This window comes from Monodelphis domestica, chromosome 1, assembly GCF_027887165.1.
Source record: "Monodelphis domestica isolate mMonDom1 chromosome 1, mMonDom1.pri, whole genome shotgun sequence".
Lineage (NCBI taxonomy): Eukaryota > Metazoa > Chordata > Mammalia > Didelphimorphia > Didelphidae > Monodelphis > Monodelphis domestica.
The window spans coordinates 76,155,622-76,161,827 of NC_077227.1; the positions used below are offsets into that span (position 1 = coordinate 76,155,622).

The window sequence follows — 6,206 nt, forward strand, 5'->3', positions numbered from 1 at the left end:
TCTACGTTACAAACCAAAGTGGCACCATTTATCCTTGCCGGCTCCTAGATGCTCATCCATGTAGCACCCCCCCCCCCAATTCCCAGAGTCCTCCCCTTCCCATAGAAAGCCAGACTACAAATTCTCACTTAGAAGATGTCTAGCCCCAGAGGTCCTTCTGGATCCAACTTCTGGGCTGAAAAAAAAAAAATCCCAGGAAATCTTTTTTATCTGAGAAGGCTGAGTTCAGAATTTTAACCCCCTAATGAAAGATGCCATTGCTCCAGGGCAACTGAACAGGACAGGTTCCTGTTGGTGAGCACCAGACCTATGAACACAACCCGAATGTCTGCTGGCACCCTTCTAGGCAAAGTGGGCTCACTTCCAAAGCCCTGGAGGGTGAGAAATAGTCTTTTAGCCACTATGTTCCCTGCTCAATTGGCATGCCTTCAGCCATCAAGATTGAGAAGGAAGGGGGAGATTGCAAAAGAAAATACTGGGAACAATCATCAGGGCAAAATTGAATTTATTGTGGGCATACAGATCACAGAGTCAGGGTCACCAGAGACACAAAGCATGGTCTGAGAGACTCCTGAGCTTATCAGCTGATGGGTAATCAAATTTGTGCAAAAGAGCCAGATGACACACATTTACCCCAAAAGGCGTTAGCCAAGCTCGTTCTTCCTTCCCCTGGTGGGGCATCTTGAAGGTAGGGCAGCTGATCCTTCCTGGAATGCAGATAGTAGTTTTTGTTGCATAGATGGTGATCTAAAGACAGCCAAGGTTATTCTAGAGCTAAATGAGAGATCATAAATCCACAGCCTCTGGAACATCTGGAAACATTCCAGAACAATGAAGGCATGCACAAACTCCCTTTGGCAAAGTATGAGGGGGGATTTTTTTCTTCTACTCACGCTTTGATTATTGATTCTCAGACACAGTTACTTAATTAATATCTAATAGGATTGCATACAGAGGATATAAAGCCACGAAGAGACATTAAACAAAGAATATAAGCTGATTGAAGCTGCTTAATTAAATTATAGAGGAAAGATCTTATAGAGCCAAGCTCAGAGGATAGGTTCTTGGCATGGCATATAGTCCACTTTGGCCAAAGTGCGAGGTAACAATAATAGCTACCATTTATCTAGTTCTTTAAATACATGGTCATATTTGAACTTCACCATAACCCTATAACAAGATTGCCCCCATTTTACAGATGAGAGAACTAAAATTTAGAAAGGTTAAATGATTTATTGGTGGTCACACAGTTAATGTGCTAGAGGATTTGGATTCAACTCTTCTAGCCGCCAAGCTTAGCACTCAATCTGCCATATCAATCCACGATACCATACTTATCCTCATAAAGGAAAAAGATGAGCCTGGAAGACAGTTATAGGAATTATACTACAGAGTGTCTCAGATGTCATGCCAGGAAGTAAGATTTTATTCACTGAGTGGTAGGGAGCAACAGTATGAATGATGGGATCTAAATTCCGTCCCATTTTAGGACAGTCATTTTAGCAAAGTTCATAGAATAGAGCATACAAACTCTGTTGTATGGCTCGGAATCTCAGATGACTCTGTCAGTAGCTTTAACTTGTCTGATCAGGGTTAGCCCTAAGGAAAAGGAGTCTTCACCTTCAACTTCCTCTTTCTACACCCTTTCTGGCTCTTCCTCATGAGAAAGTCGGTTGGTGGAAACCAATCTGCACTAAGTTCACCCTGCAGGTCAACGTTCTTTGACTTCTCCCTCACCCACCATTTCCAAACAGCTGCTTGTTGATCAGACTTTTCAATAGTTCTCATATCTGTGGCCTCCTTTCCATTTCTACTGCTCCCAAGTGAGACTAGGTCTTTTTTGAGGCCTCTAAACCTCAGTTTCTTTGTCTGCAAAATGGACATTAAAATATGGATCTTATCAAATTATTGTGAGATGATGTATTAAAAAATAATGTAGGAGCAGCTAGGGGGCTCAGTGAATAGGGAGCCAGGCCTGGAGACTATGATCCTGATCCTGGGTTCAAATCTGGCCTCAGATACTTCCTACCTGTGTGACCCTGGGCAAGTCACTTAGCCCCAATTGACTATCCTTTACCACTCTCCTGCCTTGAAACTGATATTTAGTATTAATTCTAAGAAAAAGAGGATTTAAAAAAATAATATATTGAACCTGATCTATGAATCAATTTCTCTCTCAAATTTGCCTGTACCATTCTATGTACCAGTAATACCTTCCTTGCCCTACCTCCATCTCTAGAAATCCCACCTCTATACTTCAAGATTCTGCCCAGATGTTAGTGACAAAGTGAATCCTTCTCCCAAGCTCCCATTCAGAAGTGATTACTATTTCTCTAATCCCGTGGTGTCAAACCTATGGCACATGTGCCAGAGGGAACACCCAGAGCCTTGACTATGGGTACGTGCACTTGTCATCCCAGCATAGAGTTCACCAGAATAGATTAATAGAAAGCAAGAGGAATGCAGGGCCAGGCTAGGCTGCTCCCTTCTCCCTCTACACTGCATGGCTGAGGACATTTTTCACATCACCCACCCCTCTAAAAGGTTTGCCATCACTACTCTAATCGCTCAAAGCAATTTTTATCTCTCTTACATACTTGGCCAAGTTTACTTTATAAAATAGTTCTTTGTTTACCTGTCATCTCCCCTGCTAAGACCTGGAGTCAGGAAGACATCTTCCTGAGTTCAAATCTGACCTGTTCCTAGCTGTGTGACCCTGGGCAAGTCACTTAACTCCATTTGCCTACCTCATACTGCTCTTCTGCCTTGGAGGGAAGGGTTTTTAAAAAATTAATGAGGACTTCCTCTCCAAAAGAGCTTAATTATGTATAATTAATAAGTTAATTATCAATAGATTGATTCCTATTTTACCTATATGAGTTAAGTTATATACCAATAAATGTATATAATTATATTATTTGTATAATATATTAGTTATATACACATATTTAATTATATAATAAAATAATTTGCATTTAATTATATAATTAATAAGTTAATAGAAATATATAATTATCCATAAGATGTATCTTAATATCTATTGACATATATTATATTGGAAATTAAGACCTCTTAGCATTATTATGAAAATAGTTTTGACCTTATAGATCCCCTGGAGGGTCCAAGGGTTCCCCAGGGGTCCCCTATACCATATTTTAAGAACCTGCAGTCCCTACAGGTAGATTTCTTTTACTAAAGCCTCCATCTCAGCCCCTCCCTGTTCTGCAGCTTAGAGTGTTGCTGAGGTACTAAGAGAAAGTAGACTCTTGAGCAGAGAGGAGATGGGGGAGTTTGAGGAGTGATGGATTTGGGTTGGAAAGGCAGTGATAGCTGCCACCTGGACAACAACTTCTGAGCACTTGTATTTCTCCTTGGTTGCCTAAGTCATGTTACTGCTCTTTTTTTAACCCTTTCTTTCTGTCTTAGACTGGTTCCAAGGCAGAAAAGCAGTAAGGACTAAGCAATGGGGGTTAAGTGACTTGCCCAGAGTCACACAGTTAAGAATTTTCAGAGGCCAAATTTGAACCCAGGACCTCCCATCTCTATGCCTGGTTCTCAATCCACTGAGCTACCCAGCTGCCCCCTATTTTACTGCTTTTAATAACCTGGCAACCAACAGACTGTGGGACACAATCTTAGTTTATACCCTCTCGCAATGCATTGGGTGGAGCTCCAGCAAGGTAAGTGATACAGTCAATCCCTTGGACTTCCAAGAATCCTTTTGTGTCAAGATACTGTGCTCCCCTTAGAACAGAAATAACCCAACAGACATGCTTCTGTGGCCTTGATTCCACTTCACTTCAGTTAAACCTGCGAAGACAAGATATATTTCATAAAGCATTTATAAAGCACCTACTATGTGCCTGATCCTGTGCTAAATAGTATCTTGTGTGATAAGTTCAGGTGTACTGATTCATCCAAAATTTAGAATGCAAACTCTAATATAAATAGTAAACTATAAGAAAAAAATACTCCCTTCAAAAACATTCCTTCTGACTGTTTGAGTCTGGGAGTAAACAACAAATATGTGTTCTTTAAAAAAACAACAAACCCTTACTTTCTGGTTCCAAGACAGAAAAGGCATAAGGGCTAGGCAATGGGAGTTAAGTGACTTACCCAGTGTGGAAAGGAAAACTGAGACTGAGGAACCATCACTTTAGAATGTTGCCAGGGGTGGGAATGGCAGTTGGAGCAGCAGAAGGGGCTTATGGGAGTGAGAGCTGAAGAAGGGGTCTTTGCCCTGTGAACTCGGGAGAGACAGGGGCTAGGACAGAAGCTCTAGATCCCAACCTTTGGTGATAGAGCCTTGCCTCCGTTGCCCTTGCCCTGAAGACAGAAGATTCCTCATATCTTTAGATCATCAATTAAAGAGAGCAAAATAACAACTGCTGCTGAAGGGTGTTGATCCCTTGAACTTCACAGGGACACTCCAAAGACCCACCCCATCCCTTTATCTTCCCAAGAAGGACTCTAGTGATTAGATTATTAATGATTAGAGAGGAAGGAGAAAGAAGCGCTGAAGCCTGAGCCATTTGACTTGGCTGAAAAAGCAAGAGACAACTTGTGGGGTCTCCTATTCCCACAGACCTATTCCCCCTCCCCCCTTTGTTATTTGAACTAATAAACAACCTTGTTCTGAAGAAACTTGCAGTCAGATTCAAATCATAGCAGTTTAGGAGAAAGAGAGGGTGTTGGCTAGGCTGGCCATTTAGCCTTGGCTAAACAACAGAGACAGTCAGCCTGCCTGACAAGTAGGGCTTCTAGGGGCTCAGGCACAAGTCAAGTCCTGAGGACAAGTGAACTTCATAATTCCCCAGAAGCCTACTTATTGAGACACAGTCCATGTTCATTCTTCCCTCAACATCAGCTCAGGGGTACCTCTCTTGTGAGCTTGAAATGTGAGACTCACAAAACTTGGAAGTGTCTGAGGTCAAATTTGAACCCAGAACCTTTCTGTCTCTAGACCTGGCTCTCAATCCGCTGAGTCACCTCTTACAGCCCATCTATCATTCTTCATAAAGATTTCAAAATACTAAAGTGAGAATAATTAGAGAAATGAAAAATTAATGCAATTCTGAGGTTCTTTCTGTCACATATCCGGCAGACTGGCAAAGACAAAAAAAAAAGGAAAATGACAAATGCTGGAGGGGTTGTGGGAAAACAGACACATTGATGCACCACTTGTGGAGTTGTGAAATGGTCCAGCCATTCTAGATAGCAATTTGGAACTGCACTGTGCAAATCCATTAACTATTCTAGCACCCAAGTCTCTGTTTGCTAAATTATCTCTGAACTCCTTGAAGGTAGGGGAACCCGTCTAATTTAGGAGGGTACTCTGCACCTGGTAGTTAATCATCACCTGGTATATTTTGACTCACTGCCTTTAAAGATATTTCTTGGCTAAGGTCTATGAATCTCCCTGGCCTATACCATATAACCCATGACCAAGGACACCCCCCTGTCCCAAACACTGGTTTTATATGATTCAAGTCCAGTCTGTGGGGCCGTCCCCCCAAATCACTGTTATTTTGTTACCCAGAGTTTATTTTGGGAAAGTCTTCAAATATAGTTCATGTCTAGCTCTTGGTGGCTGTGGATAAAAAGGGTACCTTCCACTCAAATGCTACCAGCAACTTGAGGTAACAGTACGTTTATTGAGTGTGGGATAATATTTATGTTATCCCATAGAAAATATAGAAAATGCAAAGGACTAAGGGACAAATAAACAAATATAGAAAATATATTGTAAAATGGCCCATACTAGCCATGAGTAATGAATATAATTCTCCTTCATCTTTAGTTAGTCCTAACTTTCCTAAGGTTCCTAAAGCCCCATAGATTCCGTGTCATCCTATGGCTTAGATCTCCCCAGAAAAAGAATTGAAATTGAGTTTCCTAGAAAGAACCTCCTCACATTTTGGTGAGTTTCTCCCCCGCACAGAGATCCATATTACATATCCAGTCATACAGTATTATTCTGATAGACTGCATTTCCTCTAAAGGGAAATTCACTTGGAACTATTAAACAAGAAATCCTCCTGTTCCCATTGGATGCATACCATATGAGTAATTCATGTTAATAGTGGAGAGGAAAGTCGAGAGCCCTTGCTCCCCCATGTCATGACTTTTCCCTGATGCTGCTCCTCCTAGTACCTTGGATCATGTATTGATACTATCGTTTTCCCCAAGAGGCATAGTCTTCCAAA

General features: G+C 41.4%; 1 long non-coding RNA gene across 1 annotated transcript; it reads right to left on the minus strand.

Moving 5' to 3' along the window:
- Nucleotides 1-494: 494 nt before the first annotated feature.
- On the minus strand, nt 495-4,268 carry LOC103100106 (uncharacterized). The gene is made up of 3 exons (XR_460235.2): nt 4,117-4,268; nt 3,647-3,810; nt 495-707 (listed from the first exon to the last, which is right to left on the minus strand). It is a non-coding gene; the product is annotated as an uncharacterized LOC103100106 (long non-coding RNA).
- Between the last annotated feature and the right edge of the window lie 1,938 nt (nt 4,269-6,206).